Here is a 22,857-nt window from a genome sequence, read left to right on the forward strand (position 1 = left end):
GACTGTTTTCTCAGTTAAGCCCCGTCTCCCCAATATTATGACAGTTCTGACACCTCAGGGCTTATATTCTAGGAGAAGTTCGGTTGTTTTGTTTCTCTGGTGGTACTGGGGTTTGAACTTGGGCCTTGAGTTTGAGATGTCCAAAGTCTACCACTTTAACCATGCCTCAAACCCCTATTGTAACCGTTCTGAATGAAGTTTTCTTTACCATTTTATCAAGTGTCAGGATACTTATTTCTTTAATGCAACTACCACTTTGCCTCTGATCTCTATAGCTTTCTTATCTTGCAACTCTTGCAATTCTTTATCAAACAATAAGTCCTCATACTTCTCCCTTCAGTGCCTACAAACCACCAATCTACTTCCTGTCTTTATTAATTCAATCTATCCTATGTGCTTTATACACATGGGACTATGTGGTATTTGTCCTGTTATGATGGACTTATTTCACTTAGCATTAGGTCTTCGAGTTTTATCCATGTTGTAGCATGTGTCAGAATTTTATTCCTTGTTAAGGCTAAATAATATTCCATTGCACATATATGCCACATTTTGTTTATTCATTCATTAGTCCATGTACAGTTGGATTGATTCCACCTCTTTTCTATTGTGAATATTGCATGCTGTAAAGAACATGGGCGTGCAACTATCTACTCAATCCCTGCTCTGTTATTTGCATATATACTCAGAGGTATAATTGCTGGATCATATGTAAAGTCTCTTTTTAATTTCTTGAGGAACTACCATACTGTTTGTCGTAAGGCTATACTATTTTCCATATCCACCATCAAGATTTCAATTTCCTAACATTCTGATGCACACTATTATTTTCTGGGATTTAAAAAAATATAGCAACCATCTTAATGGTTGTAAAGAGTATTTCATTATGGCTTTGGTTTACATTCCCTAATGATGTGTAGTACTTGTTTCTCTTGAAAATTAGGAACTGTTGATATGTTTTTTAAAACCATTATTTCTTTTTATTATTATTATTATTATTTTATTATTCATATGTGCATACAAGGCTTGGGTCATTTCTCCCCCCTGCTCCCACTCCCTCTCTTACCACCCACTCTGCCCCCTACCTCTCCCCACCCACCCTCTTGATGCCCGGCAGAAACTATTTTGCCCTTATTTCTAATTTTGTTGTAGAGAGAGTATAAGCAATAATAGGAAGGAACAAGGGTTTTTGCTGGTTGAGATAAGGATAGCTATACAGGGAGTTGACTCACATTAATTTCCTGTGCGTGCGTGTAAAACCATTATTTCTAAGTTATTTGGAGATGTGCTTCCTAAAAACCTTAAGAGTTCCAAACCTTCCAAATTCCAATGTTCTAAGATAACTATATCAAACAGGAATACTATATGAACCACATATGTAATTTTAAGTTTTCTAGTAACCACATTAAAAATAATAAGAAATATAACATTGATAATAATAATATACTGTACTCAGCACATTAAAATATCATTTTAAAATGTAACCAATATAAAAATTGATGAGCTATTTTACATTCTTTTTTCCTACTAAGTTGTTAGAGTGTGCTTTATATTTATAGCCATCTCAATTCTGGCTATTGGCATTTCAAGTGTTCAGTAGCCCCATATGGCTAGTGACTCACATATTGAGCAGGTCTAAGATCTTGATTCTAATTAAATACTCATTAATGGTGTGAGAAATTTTAAGGCAAAACAGCCAATTATCATAGATGATTTGCAGAAATCCTATGTTCTTGGGAAGCTTGTGCATGAATGAGACATATTGCCATTGCACCACCATCAACACCATGACCACGAGGACAGACATTTGCACTTGGAAGAAATCCTTCCAGACAGCAGCAGCAAGACACCACTATTTTGTTATATTATTGTAAAGTAATAGTATTGTTTTATAGTATTTCACATTTACAAATCTTCTAAGTGTTTCAGCTGAACTCTAAGTTGAGAAACATTCAGCTACTTTGGGAACCCAACCCACAGATGCATTGATTCCCCATTAACCAACATATAAGATAATATATAAGACATATATATCTCTAGATAGATAGGTAGATAGATAGATATGATAATATATAATAGAGAGAAGAAGAAGAAGGAGAAGGAGGAAGAAGAAGAAGAAGAAGAAGAAGAAGAAGAAGAAGAAGAAGAAGAAGGAGAAAAGGAGAGAAAGTAGAAGAGGGAGAGGAGAGAGGAAGGGAGGAAGGAGGGGAAGGAAGAGAAGGATGGGGAAAAGAGAAGAGGGAGAACTACTAGAATACTTGTTACAGAGTCCGAATAGCAACTGTTAATTAAAGTCTAATACTTTTCCTAGTGGGATATTTTGAGCCATGTACTTGGCACCATTCACACTATCTAAGTATCTTTTTTAATATCTGCAGAATTTAAGGCACTATAATGCAAATAAAGCACCAGAGATACCAAATCAGAAGTTGTCACGTGAGATATGCAACCCTCTGAGATCTTTGTCAGCTTCAGTAACAGTGATGTTTTGTAAGCCAGAGTCTTTTGTGGGGTGAGAGCAGCAACAACAATCATTAAATTTGATCCCATGTCAGCACACCTCGGGGTTATGTATTAATGTCCTCTATATATATAAAACCTCTGTGTCAAAGTGTTAAAGAGCTTTCAAACAGTTAAGGAGCTTCTTTTCAATCTAAGCTTAAGTGTGGATAGTTTGGATTGTAGGGTAGTGGTTCATGAAATAATGACGCAGTGAAGTTGGTTGAAATTTAGTGAACAATATTGTCTATCTTTCTGAGAGTCCTGCAGAATATAACATTTTTCCCTGTCTTGTACATGAAGTCTTTCCCATTCATCTAGGAAGCAGCAGCTACCTGGGGACTAAATCCAACTATGTGTTAGGGCTTCTTGCTTTTTAATCAATTTGTCATATGAATCAGGCACATTTAGGTGGAATAGTCACTTGTCTGTGACCTATGTGTAAATTGGGCTCCAGTTAACACACATCCTGCCTGCATCACTTATCGCTTCTGGAACACCAGCTGTGTGACTGAACCTCCCCATACTTCACTTTTCCTCATTTATAATAGGGACAATAAAACTGAGTGTTTCTGCAAGAAATAAGTTATGTGATGTTTTATTTGAATACCTTTCCTTCTTTTCTTTACTTTGCAGGCACAAGTTTGTGCAAAGCATTTCAGTTCTTACCAGGAGGTGAAAACAATCTCCTCAGATAGCACAGTGAAACATTCACTAGGCTATACCAGCTTGCTTTGTATTGGACAAAGGACTGGGCCAAATGAAAAGAAACTAAATGGGCTTATTTTAGGATCCTTTTAAATGTTTTATTACAATACCACTGATTGAATTGTAATAGATCACTGTCATAACCTAACTTAAAAGTTCTAACACTGGCTTCAAGTTAGGGGATTATAAAGAGACAATTAAACAAGCTACACACACACATCCACACACACGCATACAAGCACAAATGCTTTACTAGGAATAAAATATCCTAAATTGAATGTCAGTGTTGTCATAGCAGGTGTAATTCCATATGTGTGTGTGTGTGTGTGTGTGTGTGTGTGTGTGTGTGTATGTGTGCACATAGTTTTAACTGATACTAGAGGACTGAAAATGTAACCTTAAAATATCTTTTACTTTAAAGCAAATTTACACAAAAGCTATACATTTTCCATTGCAACTGATACCAAGAAATTCAAAATGTCTTCATACATCTTCAGTTTCTTATTACATTAAATAGTTTATTACAATTTGAAAGAAGTCAAAGATTACTAGAAAATAGTTTATTACAATTTGAAAAGAAGTAAAAGATTACTAGAGAGTGTTTCTTTTAGTTTGCTTCTTTGTGTGTTTGTGGGGTTTTTTTTATTGTTTTTTGAGACAGGGCCACTCAGGCCTCAAACTCTCAATCTTCCTGCATCAGCCTCCTGAGTGCAGGGATTACAGGAATGTGCCACCATGCCTGGCAAGAAAATGTTTTGTAATATTTCAAAACTGATAGATAACTATATTGTTAAAACTGTCCAGATAATTTGCATATCTTGTACCAATCTGATACTGCATTGTTCTTACAGGAAATGTTGATCAGCTTTCCCAAATATCTTACTTCAGAATGCATGGTGTAAGTGTTATTTATTTGATAGGGAAGAATTAAATGTTAACAATATGCCAAGAACTGGGCACAGAATGGCAGATAAAAATGGCATCACCCTTTGGACATGGAGTCTAGTGACAGAGCAGATATTAATCAACAAATCATAGAAATAGATACATAAGTACCCACAGTGGTGCTTTTTGTTATGGAAAAGTAGGGGAAAATATGTGAACATTGAAAGAGGAAGATTCAGCCTGTTGGGGAAGCCTAGTAAAAGATCAACTCTGACAATCTACAAAGTGAAGACAGTGATGGTGGGAAGGAAAACAGCCTTTGGAGGGATATAATCTTGAGTTTTAAATCTGTCTACTGTATCCTGAACTAGCTCCTTAACCCCTCTGAAACATCTATTTTTCTCATTTTTGTTGTTGTTGTAGTTCTAGGGGTACATTGTGGCATTTATAAATGTTCTTACAATATATCCGATATATCATACTTAAATTCACCCCTTCCATCATTCTTTATCTTCCGTCTCACCATTCCAGGAGTAGTTTCAACAGGTCTCATTTTTCCATTTACATACATGTGTACACAGTATACTGTGTTTTTCTTGTTTCTAAAGGACTCTATTGTATTTACCTCATTGGAATTCTTGAAGACTGTGATCAGATTTGTGGGTGCCTGGCACATAGTGTGCATTCAGTACACAATAGTGTCCTTCTGTCCATTGCTCCATTGAAGACAAACTTTTTTTTAGGCCTGATAGAATTGTATTCTTCTTAAGCATTCTTCTAACTCCTGTGCAGGTCAAAGACTGTCAAGACAAGTAATTATAATATAAAATCGTATCTGCTGCAGAAATGCTGATATTCAGTTTAAGGCATTTTATTTCAAGTCAAGTGTTAGACTAGTAATGTAATGAAGGAAATGGATTCATTGACTTTAGGAAAATAGCATGCATTGGGCATATCATTAGCTAGAATGAGTAAAGTCATGTGGCTTAGTGCAGAAGCTACTGAACCAGGAGTTGGAGTGCATGTTTGTCACTGAGGTTCTTGAAAAGACCTAGTCTGACTAGGGCTGCGGTGAACTGTAAACCCCATTCAATTCAATCAGCCTGGGAAGCTGAGGGGTGATGTGGGTGCCTATTTCTACCAGTTGATTCTTGTATTTTCTGAGATTCCTAGAATAGGAGTCAGCTTTTCTCAGAAACCTGTCTTGACTTCCTATGGTTTGGACTATGTGTCACTTCCTGGGTCCTGGGCTTCACTAAGGAAGAATCCTGCAACTCTACTAGGTGTCTGTGCCCAGGACTGCATCCTGTACCTCACTGTGCTCTCCACGATTAGTGGACAGTGCTCACCTCAGCTCCTGACACAGTTTCTGGCATTTAATAGATACTGTTTAATGAGTATCTGGTGCATAATTCAAGACAGAAAAAAATTCAGCAGTTACATAGTCAACCCATAAAACTCTTCTGAAAACATATATAAATGGCCCATCACTATAAGTTTATATTTAAACGAGGAGAACAAGACTTAAAACACCACCAATAACATGGTTCAGACAATGTAGAGGGGCACCATAAAGTGAAGGTATATTTTATATAAGTTCTCAGATACTCCAGGCACTGTCATGGGTAATGCTGGATTTTGAAGGCAGGAAGAGAATTCGCTAAGTAAAAAGGGGACCAGACATGGTATGGTGAGAGCATCATGAATGAGATTGGGAATGGTAAGGTGATGGGACTTGAAAAGAGCAGCAGATATCGTGATGGTTGACCTGGGAACAGTGGATGCATAGCCTGAAGGTGGGTTATGGAGGAGCTTAAACCTGAGAGGAGTGTCAGCCCCATGAAGTCAGAAATGTGGAGCCATTGGTGGCTTTGAGCATGAACTTGACAGGTTCACAGGAATGGCTCTAGATATTTATAACAGATTTTAACAAATCGACCAAATCTAAGTGAGCTAGAGCTCTGAACAAAATCATTGTAAAATAATACTTTAGGGTTGGAGGTGGGGCTCAAGTGGTAGAGGACCTGCCTAGCAAGTATAAGGCCCTAAGTTCAAACCCCAGTAGCACCAAAAAAAAAAAAAAGCTTCACATTTAAATATCATTGTAAAATTTCTAATTTACCCTCATTTCCTTTATCTCATTAATTATCATAGCTGTTCAAGTAGGTAAGTAATGTATGTGTCTTTTTTATAGAAGAGGGAGGAAGCACATGCTCAGAGAGGTTACGTGGTACATTCAGGGTCATCTGGCTAATTAATGGCAGAGCCTAGATTAGAAGATAATCATCCTGAATTTTAAATACCTACCATTAAAATGAAAATTTACCAGATGGCAGTAACAATATAGTTCAGATTTTCATCCATTTTGTCTAAAATGTTATTATGTAATCTTGGAAAAAATTATTAGAAATTTTTGTTGAGGTTTTTTTATTTTTTGTTTTTGTTTTTGCTTTAAGGTTAACAACATATGTGTTTGTAAGTCTGCAAAACAACATTGATGAGTATTAGGCAGCATTCACTGGTTGAACTTAAATTTATATTGGTCAGGCATAATAATATTCACACAGTAATATGTGTTAATTATCATGTGCATCAGAAAATATTTCTCCATTAAAACTTTATGCACTGTGGCCTAAAGAGGGAGATATTTTAAGTATAAAGAATAAAACAAAGCAAGGCTTTTACAAAGCCAGGTTCACATCTGAAAGCTCAGTACTTGGAAGACTGAGGCAGAAGAATCAGGAGTTTTCTGCCAGCTTGGACTATTTAGTAAGACCCTGTGAAAAAAGAAATAGAAAAAGAAAGAGAGAGAGAAGCAGAGAGGCAGGAAGGAAATTGAGGTTTATTATGGAGTCTAGTTTTTCTGTAGAAGAGATATGATGTGTATTACATAAATGGAGCAAATTTAAGACGTGGCAATACCAAATTGGGATATAATACATATAAACATGGAAGTGCCACAAGGAAACTCCTTGTGTATCTATCTTCAACAGCTAAAACTGTCATTTCTTCTTCCTCTTCTTCTTTTCTTATACAAAATTGGAGAACAGGAGGGCATAACATGTCCTGCCTGGGGGGTTTGGTACCAGTGGAAGAGGGGAAATGATGAAGGAGGGTGAATATGGTACAAATACTGTCTACACATGTATGTAAATGGAAAAATGAGACCTGTTGAAACTATTCCAGGAATGGGATATGGGGGGAAGAAGGAGTTTGGTGGAGGGAGTGAATTCAAGTGCAATATATTTGATATATTGTAAAAAACTTTTGTAAATGCCACAATGTACCCCCACCCAGCACAATTTAAAAAGACATGACAGTAACATTTAACTTTTAACTTTCTTGGGTGGTGTTAGTTGATTCGGACTTTTTGATCACATAGTACATCTGATCTTTGATTGCAAATGCTTTAAGGAGAGGTTTATAGCACTATATTTACGAGGACAGATCTCAAGTCAGATTTACTAGGGTACAAATCCTGGTCCCTCCATTTACTAACTATGGAATATTATGCAAATTTCTTTCCCTCTATAAATCTTATTGGCATTATCTATAAATTGAGGATAATAACTCAGTAAATTTGTATGTACAATTATTTTTAAAGTAGGGAAGGAATAAATGAATGAATTGGCAGTAAGAGATTAAAAAGTTCTCATGCCAGAAAAATCACTGATATTTATCCATTTCATACAGAGATGCATCTATACATATATTTCCTGTTTGCCATGAACCACTAATTTGTATTCTAGGACATGTCTAATCTATTCAATTTTGTATCCCTGCACTATGGAAGTGTCAGCATTAGATTTGCAGGAAATGGAATGCAAGCTCTTATAATATTTTACTGATTTTTAGTGACCTGTGGTGATTAATGAAGCTTTATGGGAAACCAGAAACAAATAATTTCTGGATTCCTGGTTTTATGTTTTAGAGCAATCCATTAGGCATTGGAAAAATGCCTGAAGGTTGCATTCTGAAAGTCTTTTAAAGAAAAAACCATGGCTTTTTATTTCTAAAATAAGCTCTATATGTAAAATATGGTATCAGCCACAGCATAAGCAGTTTACAAAAGATTAAATCTAGTTTTTCTGCCTTGCTCTTCTCCTCTCATGCTACATTTTATGTCTGTTACAAAATTATCTATTCAAAATTATTTGAGTAAACATCATTAACTGAACCTAATGTTAGCTAAAGCAATTCCTAAAAATACATAATATAGTTGAAGCCTGGTGACAGGAATAGTATTATGAAATCAAAGTGAATATTTTTAAATATTTTTGAAACTCAATGCCTGTAACACTTTCTAGTCCTTTGTAGTTGTGGAAGCTTATAGAAAGTTTTAGTCCATTTGTGCTGCTACAACACAATACCAATGACTGGACAATTTATAAAAACAGAAATTTATTTCTCATAGTTCAAAAAGGTGGGAAATCCAAGTGAGGCATGGCATGTTCAATGTCTACAGAGGACTTCTCTATGTGTCCTAGATGGCACCTTGTTGCTGTGTCATGCATAAAGTACAGACACCACGTCCCCACACGACAGGAGGGACAGAAGAGGCAACTCGTCCTTCTAATAAGGCACCAATCCACTGACAAGGGCTCTACTCTCATGATTTAATCACCTCCTCTTAATATCATCAAATTAGTGAATATACAGTACCAGGGGGCATGAGTAGGGTAAGAATGTTGTGAGCAGCAAAGAAGAATTATAGAGAAGGAAGGGCGATTTTCCTTCCAGTAAGTCCTTCCCTTCATTCTTCAGAGCATCTCTGCTGCAGGTTGAGCACTCAACTCTAGATTTCCAAAGAACCACAATATAAAGATGTGTATTGAAAGCTGCTGAAAAATGGAGATTAGGAGGAAAAGGCGTAAGTGAGAGTAATGGAAGGGGTTAATCAGGCCAAAGTAAAGTACACCCACAGTGGGCATACATTGAGAAATCCCTTTAAACATCAACTTAAGAATTAATAACGGAAGATAGGACTGTAAAATAGACATAGTGTGGGTGGGCAATAGTGGGAGGGGGAGGGTGACTGAGGAGATGAATGTGAGGGTATATGGTTGATGGACTTCATATACTTACATGAAATAGAACAAACAAACCTCTCGCAGTTGCCTTAAGTGGGGTGGGGAGAGGGTTGAGGGGGAGAGACGATGCGGGCAACATAACTAATGTACAATATAAGTCTAATCAGAATTGACACTATGAACCCCTCCCCCATAAAACAAATATATCTTAACAAAATGAAATTTAAAAAGAACCAAACCACATATTTGTGTAGGGATAAAAATAATGTACCTTTTGATTGAGATGAGGGTAACTACTAACAGATATCTTTTCACATCAAAATACATCTCCTAGTCAGTGCATACACTATATACATTAATTCTAGCTCATTTTTGTCCTGAAAATGGTGATTAATGTCATTGCTATGCTCTTCTACCTCACCCAGGCCTCATGCACTGAAACTTCTGAAACCATGTGCCAAAACAAATCTTTTCCCTTGAGTTGATTTTCCTCAGGTATTTTTGTCACAACAATGAAAGCTGTCTAACACACTCTCCAAAGTATCTTGGAGTTAACTGAATTAAGGATGTGTAAAATATTTGGGGCAAAAACATATAAATCAGATGTGGATGAAGATAGATGTAGTCTAACAGCATTTCTTCTCTTTGCAAATCATAGAACAAAAGGAACACCAACAAATTATTCTAAACCACTGACCTATGTGGGAAATGCTCAGAGTGCTTAAAGTGAAAGGAAAAGCACTATTGATTTCTGATTTCTAAGGCCTTTACAAGCTTTCTACTAGAACTGGAGCTTACAAGGTGTTGTGTAGAATATTTTATAAGAAGTAGTTTTTAAAGACCATTAAAATTTAATTAAGTTTAAAAACAAATTCTGATCTTTTGGGCAATTGATTATTTGTGGAGTTTACACAATGCCCTGATTTAAATTGAAGTAGAGAAATATAGAATTAAATGTGAATGTAGTTTGATGATTGGGGGCTGATTGAAGATCATTAATCTAGAAAAAGCTAATTAATTAATTCATGCCAATCTATAAAGTGATCTCTGATCAGTTGTGTGGATTTTTATTTTTAGTATTGTCTTGTTTAGCCTTTCATTTCAAAATAAATTACAAACTGCATTCTGATCAAATTTACAGATAAAACAAAGTTCAAAGGCATATGTAATATATTGAATTACAAAATTCTAGGCCAAGTCTGAGAAGGTACATGTAATGGAAATAATGTGTGGGTCCTTTCCTTCAAATACATACACACATATACACACACAAAGATGGTGAAAAGTAGGCTAAAAATATGTAAAATATTTTGAAAAATAGTTGACGCCCACTGAAAATTCACTCTTGAAGAAAGAAACTAAAGAAATCAAAGAGGAAAATAATCTATAAAGTGAGCAATGAGAAGGATAGACATCCATAGATGAGGAGGAAATTAAAGGGATTTCAATAATACATTTAAAGAATCATGTAAATATATTTGTGCATACACACAAGAATTTACAAAGCCAGCATCATACTGAGTGGTGAAATGTTTATAATTCTTGATATATCTCCTTTAAAATTAGGAAAAAGCTAAGCTAAATAAAATTGGTTGAAAAAATAAGTCAGTTCTGGGCTTAGTTTCCAGGTGTGTCTCCCAGAGCACCCACCTATCGCTGTTCGGCCAAGAGAGTGGCTGCCTGTTCTGTGACTATGTGTGGGGGAATCTGGCAGTCACTGCCACAGCACTTGGTTCCATACCACAGTGTCACAGGTAAAGACCAATGGCAGCAAAATGAACACTATACCCTGTCTCTCAACATCTGCAAAACTAAGCATTAGACACTAGCTTTCTGCTGTGGCTGAGAAAACCCCCAAACTACAATGACTATTATCTTATCTTGGTTTGCAGAATCAACAGACTAAAAGCACAACCCAATGTGCCTTACTTCCTTCCTCCAAATCTCATGAACAGATAAGTTTGGCATAAACTACATTATAGGTAGAATCCAATCTCTAAGGAGTACTGGGAAATGTAGTCTTTAGTCTTCCAGATTCTAACAAGCAAGAAGTCGTTTGAAAAGAAAAATAAAAACGAGTGCAATAATCTACAACATCTGCCATTTTATCATCCTAAATTAAACATTGTTCTAGAAGTACTAGTGGTGGGGATTAAAGCAAGGTGCAAAATTTTCCTGTTTGTAGTAGACATGGCCTATACCAAGAAAATCAAGGAAATCAGCACAAACAAGGGAAACAATCAGAGTCCAGAATTATCATGGTTGTAGCATTAAACTATACAAATCAAATGGCTTTTCTCTAATATGTAACTAATTAGAAAATACAATGAAAGAAGTAATTCCATTCATAAACAACAATAAAAGGATATACTAGCTGGCATAAAGTTAACAAAAATAGATTTTGTGTGAAGAGGCCCTTAAAAATTCTTCTGAGATATATAAGATAAAACAAATATAAAAACTTATTTTGCTTTCAAATAGAAGATTCAATATTATTGAAACTTTAATTTTCCCTAAATTACTCATCTATATAATTAATTGTAACTGAGGGTGTGGTTCTGTGATCAAGTGTTTGCCTAGCATTCGTGAGGGCCTGGTTTAATCCCCAGCACCGGGGGATATAATCATAATAATAATAAATATATAACATGATTTTTATATACCATATACCCAACATATATAAGATTAATATCAATATTAATATATCAATGTTTCCGAATCAAAATTGTGATTTTCTATTTTTTTTTTGGTAGGACTTGGATTTGAACTCAGGCCTTCACACTTGCAAAGCAGGCACTCTACTGCTTGAGCCACACCTCCAGCTTTCCAAATCAAAATGTTGAACCAGACAATTCTATGTGTAAAATGAAAAACCACATATACAAAATTAACAATCTGAGATGCACTGTCAGGTATTAAAATATATCATGAATCCACAACTAAAATAGATTTGAACCAAGAAATAGTACAAGTTCAGTGGATTAAGACAGTAATATAGACCTCACTTAAAATACATATAGAAATAATTTAATATAAAATGAAGGTGATATTTCTTATCAGTAGGAGAAAGATTATTCAATAAATGTTAAGACAACTGGTGGGGTATTTGGGGAATACCAAGAATTAGGTTGGGTCACAACCTAATTCTTTATACCAGAGAAATAAATAAGACTCAGATAAAGCTAATGTGTGAAGGTAAAAGGTGAGTAAAGAATATGAACGGAAAGTTAATTAATATAAATGGTTACTAATTCAAAGGAAGTTCAACCTTATGTATAATTTATGAAAAAGTAATCAAAAGAAAGATGTACTGCCCTTTACCTATCAAATCTAAAAGTGAAAGGAGCATGCATACAAACACTGTGCTTTCTGCTCTTCTCGAAAAATAAGCCAGACTCATTCCAGGTCTGTAACACCTGGAGAGCCAGCCTGCTCTCTTTTCAGCCAGTTTCTAGCTATTGAGGTAATTTCCTTTTACAAATCTACCAAGCTCAGGGAAGAAACAGCTCAGCATAGCTTGAGTAAACTATGTAAGTACTTTGCTGTGCACATCAAGAGGTTGTTCTCTGAAAGGATACCTAAATAGTTGCTTTTGGAAGAAGGTGTAGGTAGGTTGTAAAGGAGGGAAGAGAACTGATTTTGTGTTATAGGCATCTACATGGCTATGGGAATGCTTGAATTTCTGACCACGTGGACATTTTCATATTTTAGAAGCCTAGCTTCTAGAGCAGGGTTGATGTTAGTCTTGCTCTGCCCTGCAGTGGTCATCCTGACCTAGAATTTTATCCAGATGTCTGTAAAGCAACTAGAACATGCTAAGACAAGCATAACCATGGCATGGGGAGACTTGTAGTTATATAAGATGACAAAAGATACCAACATGTGAATGGGTACAAAGTTGGATAAGTAGTAACTAGGGTAAGAATTACAATAGCACTCATGGAAAGAGTCTGGAAGAGGCAGTAAGTGTATTGGCTTTGGGCTCAAGGCATCTGACTTCATCAGACAGGATACTAAGGGAGACAGTTTTGGGTTGATGAAGGAGGAGAATACTAAGTAGTGAGGCTCTCCAGAGAAGGCTATAAGGACAATAGTGAGTTCTGTCATGGTGAGAGTCCTTTCAAACTAAGCCTATGGTCAGACTGAAAAAGGAAAATAAAAAAGATAAAGATCAAACTGTGGTATTCTTAGGGGCTGTGAGTAGGGGTGCCCAGCTATTTTTAAAAATACAAAAGGAATGGTTCTATATAATAAAACAAACTTTAAGTATGTTGTAAAACTACAAGTCAGGTACCTAGTTTCTCAAGAACGATTTCAGTGCACTAGCTATTTAAAACAGCTGCAGCAGATCGTTTGTCATGTCTAAAAGCAAGAGGACCACTTTTTTTTTAACCTTTTCCACACTTTTTCTCAATGTTAGCCTGCTTTACCCCATCTCAGCATCCAGGAAAATCTAAGGAATCAGCCCAATTCTTCTGAGCCAGCTTCCTGCTGATGGATTCCAAGCAGCTGGGTTCAGAGAGCCAGAGCAAGCCTAATCTTGGGGCAAAAATGAGAGAGCAACTTGCTCTGACCTTTCCTTCCTCACCGACCTCAAAGTCCTGAAAGTGCATTGTTTATAACCCTGGGAAGATTTCTGGCCTCTGTTCCAAACAATTACTGAACTAATCTAAATTACATAAACACAGAACATTTATCAAGGTCAGCCTGCAACGATTTGCATAACTAGGCAAAGTGTTCCCAGTACAAAGGATGAAGTGAGGATAAGAAAGCAGAAATGAGTGCTGATTAGTCAAAAAAAAAAGAAGACATTAAATATGTAACAATAGGGAGTTTACAAGGTGAGTTATCTAAATGACTATTGTTTTATTAATAGAAGACTAAAAGACATTTTTTTCTTCTTTTGTAATAACCTAAGAAGCAAACCAACTGGCAAATTTAAATTGAGACATTTGATTACAGGTTTTGTTTTTTTTTTTAATGTTCTTCTTGACACATAAGGAAGAAAAGAGACATAGTAGCATGGGGAAAGTTGTGGTAGAAAGAATTTTACAACCCAGTGATCAGATCCAATACTCTCTTTCAGGCCATATTTCCTACAGAAATAAGCAAATTCCCCAAAACTTCCTCGTTGTCCATTAATTGTCTCTAATGACTCTCCTCTAGTTCACCATATTCAGCTGAAAAGTTTACATCAAAAGCCAATTCTAATAAGCCAGTCCCCAAAAGATAAGTGCTGCATGATTTCATGTGTTAGTCAGCTTTCAATCTTATGAGAATTAACTTATATGGAGTAAAGATTTACTTTAGCTCACAGTTTGAAATTTCACTCTGTGGTTACTTAGCCCTGTGGCTTTGGGCCTATAGCAGCACAGTACATCATAGCAGAAAGACATGGCAAACGAGGCCTAATGATGACCAAGAAACAAAAAGAGAGACAAGAAAGATCTGGAGTTGCATTATGCCATTCAAGGAAACACCCTCATGACCTAACTTCTTTCCACTAGGCCCCACGTCCTAAAATTATATCCCAATAGCACCAAGCTGAAGACTAAGCCCTTAACACATGGGCCTTTGTAGGACATTCAAGATCTAGATATTCCACTTACATGTGCTTAAGGCAGTCAAATTCATAGAGACAGAAAGTAGAATGCTGAAAGCCCGGGGCTGAGGAGGGGTGAAATGGGGAATTATTATTTAATGGGTGTAGAGATTCAGTTCAGAAAGATGAAAAATATTCTAGAGATGGGTAGTGATGAGGTCAAGCAAAATGTAAATGTACTTACCACTCTTGAAATGTGCACTTAAAATACCTACAATGATACATTTTATTTTACTTATATTTTGTTGAAATTTTAAATAAAAATTAAATCAGTAATTTATAGTCATAGAAAAGGGAAATTTTATAATGACTACACATTAGAACTTCAGAATTGCATCCCCAGTGTTTTAGTGTGGTCTGAAATAATATTGTGTGAGGAGAGCTTACCAGTAGGCTGATCATCTTTGAGTCTGTTTGGTTGGCACTGAAATGCACTGTGAAGTTGAGGCTATGCCTGTTTTCATGGTAGGGAGTCAGAAGGCTGGATAGGGTCCGACAGGTGAGAATGGGTCATACTGGTAGGTTGCCTGACTTGTGCAATGCTGGGCAGTGATGGGAGTTAATATGAAAACAGGTCTTATATTAATCATTGGGTAGCAAGTGAGAAGAAACAGGCTTGCATTAAAAAGCACAACTAAAACATCAGATAAATATAAGTAACTTAGAGAAGTACCTAAAAACTGTAAGATATGATAAAAAGTGAATATCTGGTGCTTTACATATTTTTGGTATTAGAGGCATCATATGATTTTCACATCTTGAAGGAGAGCCAGCCAGGAGTATGCTTTTTACCAAGTAAAGAATGAATGAATGGGCACCCTGTCCAACTTCATAGCTCTGTGGTCTGTGTATACAGCGACTCCACTCTCAGAAAGCTCCCATGCTTGGTTTAATGCTCTGTTTTTGCTCTTTTGAGATTTTTAATATTTTTTTAAACTAGAGTGTCCACATTTCAGTGGGTCTCTCAACTATGTACTCAGTCCTGCTGACACCAATGAGAACATCAGACTACTGCCCAGGGTGAAGTATCACGGCATGCATGGAAGTGGATGCACAAGATACAAAGTATTAACACAAGGACCTGCAGTTAGTAGAGCCCACCCAGAGGGAAATGTTAGTTGGAATGTGAGTGGAGTTGAAGATAGAAATGTGAGAAATTGTATAAATATGTGTCTTTAAGCTGCTAGAGACAGAGCTCTCTGAGGAGTCAGCATCATTATTCAGTCTCATAGTTACACACCCACATCACTTCTTTCCTACTCATGCTGTAATTGCTACATGGAAAAAATCTTAGATGGAGGAAAGCCACCATCCTATCTCCTGTTTCCTCCATTGGATTGACATTGGATTTCAGAGTGTGCTACACTTTCTACCAGGACATCTCATTGCTTATGTTGCTTTTTCCTATCCCATCTCATTTTTATATCCCCCAGCAGGTGGACCTGGCCAGCAAAGGGTGCATAGAAATTTCAACAAACAGGGCATTGTAGTAGGAAATTGGATTTCTAAGTTGCAGGCTAGGACTTGAGTCTGGGGTGGAGGGCAGAGATTGGCCCAAAAGGGAAAGAATAGGACTCCTTTGGTGGGAATCATATAGTGGGAACAGAAACAAATCCATGCCAATGGGACTTCCTGTGAGGACTGTTATCTAGGCAAAGTTCTCTGATCTGGGATGTCCAGAGATAATCTTGAGAGAATGGTATTACCTCTGAATTTCTGGCCATTTCAGTGGGTCCCATTCTTCAGTGCATGTTCCTCTCAGTGGCTTTGTTTCATAGTAGAAAGAACAATGTCTTGATTTCAGTCTGAGCCGGACAAAATTCCTGCACTTGTCCCTGAGTAGATGGGAGATCTTGAGTAACTATTTTACCTCTCTGAGATGAGTTTACATTTTCTAATTTTGTAAAGCAGATGAAATGCATGCATAATATTACTGTGAAGATTAAATAAGATAAAACATGTCAAATGTAGAACATAAATAGATCCCAAGTGACCGGTATCTATTATTAATATAATCAGCAGTGTAATTACTACTCAGATGGCAAAGGACTAAAGTTATAACAAATAAACTAGTACAAAAATCTGTAGGGATTACAGTGACTAGAAAGCTAATAGCTATTCATTTACATAGTCAAAGGGTCACTGTTGTTTATTTTTTATTGTTTGTATGTATAGATGCATTAATTCTATATTTTAAATTTGAAAATATTGTCTGAATAGTGAGCCCTGGTGCTGTTGGGTTCTTTTTTATGATTGTGCAAATAAGATTATAATTAGAGACAATATAATCTCTTATCCTCCACTAAGGTTGTTTATTTCACATCTATAGAAACAGAATACTGTAGCTCTACAAGAGATAGTATATCATTTATTAAAGTTCCACTTTTAACAAATGAAGTAATTGAGATCTGTGAAACTGTTTTTTTTAAATATTGGATTATTTCCCTCCTAAAATTCTATCAGTTCAATAAGAATAAGATCATCTATTTTGTTTAGTTTGGTTACCTTTAAGTGAGTTCATGTAAAACTTTTCAATCCTAGTCTTAGCTGGAAAAAATGCTTCTGTTATTTGATTTCCTTGCTCTCTCATCATTATGCTCTTGAAATGATTATTTTGAGCAAAATATTGGTAGAATATAATATTTTAAAATGGAATGCTGCTTTAGTAATGCTGTATACCACTTGAACTAGTCTACAAATGTAGGTCTGGATTAATTTACCTGCATGATTTACTGTTCCTGCATAATGATACCTATTCTGTGTCAGTCATTTATAAAACAGATGAATTTGGTCCTCTTTCATCCTGCTTAAAAATACAGTGTTATTGTCTGTAATCTCTTCCTCAAGAACACACACAGGCAACATGCTACACGCAAAAGGTACAACAAAGAGTCTCTATCTTGCTCTCATTTTCCCTCTTTCTCCTTTCCCAGTAAGAAAACTGCTCAGGGAGTCTCTGTGTCTGTCAGGCCCCTGCACACACTGTGCAGAAGTGGTGATCTCAGGCAGCTTGATACGCTTTGTTCCTTGCTTTCCAGACTGTGTCACTTCAGCATATGTTGTAAGTTATTCCTCATTGTGTCAAATGCAGCTTGACCAATTCCCTTCAGAGCACAATTTGAGTCAGCAGAGTGATTCAGAGCTGACTGCCTACTCTAGCTGGCAATCCATGTGGATTCTAACAAATGGATGTTCCAACACAGGGGGAAAGATGCTATAGGCCAAAATATAAGTAAACTCTTCAGCTCACTGAAGTAGCAAAATGGTTGTTCCTTTGCAGCAAAATGGGTTGTTCCTTTGCAAATGGTTGTATTAAATAAGCATGTCATTGAAAATAATGCCCCTCTGAGGGATACCATGTTAGAACAAATTATTTTTCTGGCCAATGACTTAAATTTAGTGCTTTTTTCTGATAAGGACATTGACTTGACATTTGTTTAAACCACTGAATATAATTGGTGAATTTTCATCAAAATATTTGTTCCATCTTTTTAATGTACATACATACAGAGAGAGAGATAGAGAGAATGAATTAGTTAAAAGGAAACTTTTTACCATTTTCTGATCATCCAATTAAATCAATCTTACCTATCCTGTAATCTTTCATTCTATGACTAACAGTCTAGATTAAAAGTTTAAACCTCTACTTAGGCTACAAAGATGCAGAAATAAATTTGTGCTCCCAAAAATTCACAGACTGTGATAGAATCACAAAAGTATCAAATATGTTCCCAAGGATATTCTAGGGCTGAAGGACTCTTAAGTTTTAAGTATTCACGAAGAACAAAAGTTAGTTTTGCTGAATGATTCTTATCTTTCAACATTACCACATGGTTTCAAAGGTATATGTGTGTTTTGTATGTAAGACACATCCTCAACATTATAAACCCAAAATCCTCCCTCTATGAGCATAGGAGAAGATCTCTGGAGAGAAAAATCATCAAAATAATTAATTTTCTCATACTTGGCATTGTACCCAATTTGAGGTGGCAAGAATCTCAGGTAAGATGTTCCTTCCCTCTGGAGAAACTGTTTTGCATGGTAATAGAAGTGATTTTCTTGCAGAAGTTAGCAATCAAGGGATAAGAGTAAAAGGACAGCATTTTTTAGACTCAGAGAAATAGTGAAAGAACACTAACCATACCCTATCACCAGAATTCTTCCTTGCTCAGTTCTTAGAGCAAATTTTTCCAAATCTGAGTATATATCATTCTTAGAGGACTTTAAAAATACGAAGGCAAACATGGTGGTGCATGCCTGTAATCCCACCTACCTCCCAGAGGCAGGAGAATCATAAGTTTAAGACAAGCTTGGGGCAAAGTTGCAGGATCCTATTTTGAAAACAATATAAAAAAGGGGGCTTGTTATGTAATTCAAGTAGTAGAGCACTTTCCTAGCATGTGTGTGTCCCTAGGTTCAATCCCCAGTACCAACTTCATTGAAAAGTAATTGAAGTGACTGTGAGGGTAGAACCCAATGAGTGGGGATTGAGCACCAAGGCCTTAGAAGTGCTCTATTTTCGCTTAATTAGGAGAGCTTAATGACAAGTCATGAATTTGAAAGGATAGAAACTACTTTACGGTAGGCTTTAGTGAAAGTCCTACTTGGATACTATCTTAAGGAAGCAGGGGGGATAGGTATAGAGGCACATGCCTGTAGTTTCAGCTATTCAGGAGCCAGAGATAGGAGAATGATCATGCAAAAGCAGGAGACCCTATCTAAAAAGCAAAAGGACTAAGGGCATGGCTCAAGTGACCCAGAGTTTAATCCCCAGTATACCACCAAGAAGGAGGAGGAGAAGGAGGAGATGAATTAGAGCCACCTTGTGTTTCACTTTGAGGGAATGTAGACACTATTATCATAGAGATCATTTTCAAATAGGAACATTATTTAGTATCAGAACATCAGATCAGAGATTAACCAACATTGACTTTAAAAACAGAACACACCAGATAATATATTCTTAGTACCTAGTAGGTGATGGTTTTAATCACAGAAACATACACCTAAACACATGGTTTTGGTATTTTCTATATTTATAGCTATAGAGATTTTTCTTAAATTTTCTTTAAAAATTAATGCTAGCCAAGCATGATGGCTCACAACTGTAATCTCAGCTACTCAGGAGGTATAGACAGGGAGGATCACTGGTTAGAGACCAACTCTGGGTAAAAAGTTAATCAGACCCCATCTCAATAAAAAAAAAGGTGGTGGGCATGATGGTACACACCTGTCATCCCAGCTGTGTAGGCAAAAAAAGTTCAAAGAAGAGTCTGCCGAGCAAGCAGGTATCCCTAAGTTCAAACTCCAGTACCACCAAAAAAAAGTTAATGCCAAAACAAGTTATATTAAAAAGAATGAGGAAGAAGCATTTTGTCGATTTAAGGTTTGCTTTGGACTAAGAAAAGAGGGCATTGGTACCCACTGGGGACAGATGCTTGAGGGCAGAGACTTGTAACCATTTGAATGGCTCTCTTTTCCTAAGGGTCATTTTCCCCTAAGGGCTGAATCACATCTTCCACATCCTTAAAGAGTGTTGCTTTTATCAGAGAGATGCTTCCTTTATACCCAAGCCTGTAATCCAGGTGTAACTTCCTATGGCAATGAGATGATTAACACAAACATCTTTGATTAAAAACCTTTCCTAATTCCACGGAGTACTCCGACTATGTCAATACCAATCAAGAGTAAAATTCTGACCAAGACCAGCTGACACTGAAGTGCAAGGAAACTGCATTTTTGCCCCTCATGAAGACTGCAAACTGATATAAATGATACATTTACTTATTGTTTTCAAAGGCTTAAATTATGAAGTGTGTAACTTCAAACTTGAAAATATTTGTTTTATTTTTTATGTGTCTAATTGCTGGTAAACCTATTTAATTCATTCATTAGGGCCTCTGTTAATACAAACTATTTCTGTTATTTAAACAGAGTAACTCACTTTCTTCATTGTACACACATGTTCAAAGAAAGCCACTCACCCATTTAGTAAAATATGAATGAGATAGTTATTTTACCAGCTGTGAAAGTTGAATCAACTGTGCTATAGCAGAATTCATAATGCTAATGGAGGGAATTCGGCTAAACAGTATGTGTTGGTTGAAGCAGTGCAAGCTGCTCCTGTCTAAGTGCTGTCTCTCCATTATTAATTTCAACATGGTTATTTGACACTCTTGTCACATCTACGCAGAGTGGTGATTGCCAGTTGATGTCACTCTGTGTGAGAACACATTCTGGGACATGAATTTTATGTTCCTAGAAAAGTGCTGAGCACTCTTTTGGAAGTAGCATCTTCTTAGTATAAGCTTTAACCTTTTCCTAGTTTAGGAAGGTTTGGCTGCCTTATGAAGTGGAGATTCACTCATTCCATATCCATTTTTTCATGGCTATTTTATACTCTTGCTGTGTCCCCAACACTGTACCAGGTGCCTAAAACTTAAAAGATGAGTAAGACACAGTCCTCGACATCGAGGTACTCACAATCATAGATGAGAAACTTGCACAATGCACCTAATCCAGCCAAGAAAGGCAAAGAGATGGTATCCCAAGAAAGGAGCAGTAAGGCCAGCTCCAAAATGTCAACTTGAGGACATGAAACACACAGGATGGATGGGCAAAGTGGCCCGTTTGGTAACTGTGTTTTTACTTGACCTGATTCTCATCAAATCTATGCTGTGTCATTGATATTTTCTTAAATATCCTCAAAATTATTTTCTATCTCTTCTAGAAAGTACTGAACTCTTCTAGTTCCTTGCTGGAAACAGCCTATCTTCATCAAGAAAGACTTGCTTTAGATACTCTTTTATTCATTATAGGCCTTCTTATAAATTTTGATTCTAACATTGAAATCTAACTCGAGTTACACAGGGAAATTTTAATTGCATTTTACTTGAAGAGTTTTAATAAAAACAATTTTGAAATTCAAACCAAATGATTCCATTTGTCAAAATCCAAGTGAGTTACAACAATTAGAATTTAGCTCAAAACATTTTTGACAACTCATCTGGAATGATTTCTGAAAACTGAACTGCTTTTAGGGAGAAGTGTTTGTTCTCTACACAGCATTGGCATTGGTAGATATATTGCCATGGCATAAAAAAGCTGAAATTGCATTTCTCAGCAATTTCCCTCAGTAAAGCCTTTTCTGCATTGGGGTCAGATAGGAGACTGGTGAACAAATTTATCTTCTTTTCATTTATATTCACTTTTCTTGCCCTTTCCCCTTTTTTTCTTCATTAGACAGACATATTTGCATGGTAAGGAAAACTTGTGAAAGGAACATCTCACTGAAAAGAAAGTAAAATGCTTTTAATATGGAAAACAATTTCAGTAGTATTAAGCTATAAGAGAATTAGTCATAGGAGGAAATTTTATGTCTTCTCATTTCTTTTAAAAATTCTATGCAGAACTATAATCACCGGGAAAAGCATGAAGATAGAATTAATCTGATCATCATACTCATAAAATATAACTTTTTTATTAGTATTAAAAATAATAAAATCAGTAGACCCAAAGTAAATGGATATACAGTGCTATGTTTTTATTATTATTTCCAAAGTCTGAGGTAACTAAACTTTCATGCATGATGTTGTAAAAATTAAATGACACACAGTAGTTTGAAAAATGAGTTTTCCATGTACATACGTTGGCCTTGTTAATGCTGTATTTTATATAGAAATCTATTCATCTTCTGGTGGTTATTGCTTTAGAGTAATCAAACTTGTTTGAATTTAATAATGTAGTGTTTTGAGTTTCTCACAGTAGAAATCTAAAATATAGATTTGGATTTTTGATTTGACACTTCCTTTCCTTTGGCTATTTGGAGGTTACATAAACTCTTATTCTGGTCAAGCCATCTAAGATATCTGGCATTACAAATAATCACCAAATCTGTTTTTACCTTGAGTTGGATATGATCAGATTTACCTGGGGAGTGCTAGAGGATTGGCCTGCCAAGAGTCCATTTGTGTGCTAGACTGAGAAGTCTTTTGGGAAAGAAACCATCCTACTTGAATAGAGAGCAGACAGAAAAGCTTGATATAAATTCAGGTCTTTGGGATTGAAAGGAAGCAACCATGAATATCACATGATTCATTCTGCCATCCTCAGAAATACAAGCTTGATTTCTAG

General features: G+C 36.2%; 1 protein-coding gene across 14 annotated transcripts in view; it reads left to right on the plus strand.

The window, feature by feature from the left end:
- Positions 1-22,857, plus strand: part of Tmem117 (transmembrane protein 117) — a 554,639-nt gene that overhangs the window by 421,176 nt on the left and 110,606 nt on the right. The window lies entirely within an intron of this gene.

The sequence above is a fragment of the Castor canadensis genome, chromosome 8 (assembly GCF_047511655.1).
Source record: "Castor canadensis chromosome 8, mCasCan1.hap1v2, whole genome shotgun sequence".
NCBI lineage: Eukaryota > Metazoa > Chordata > Mammalia > Rodentia > Castoridae > Castor > Castor canadensis.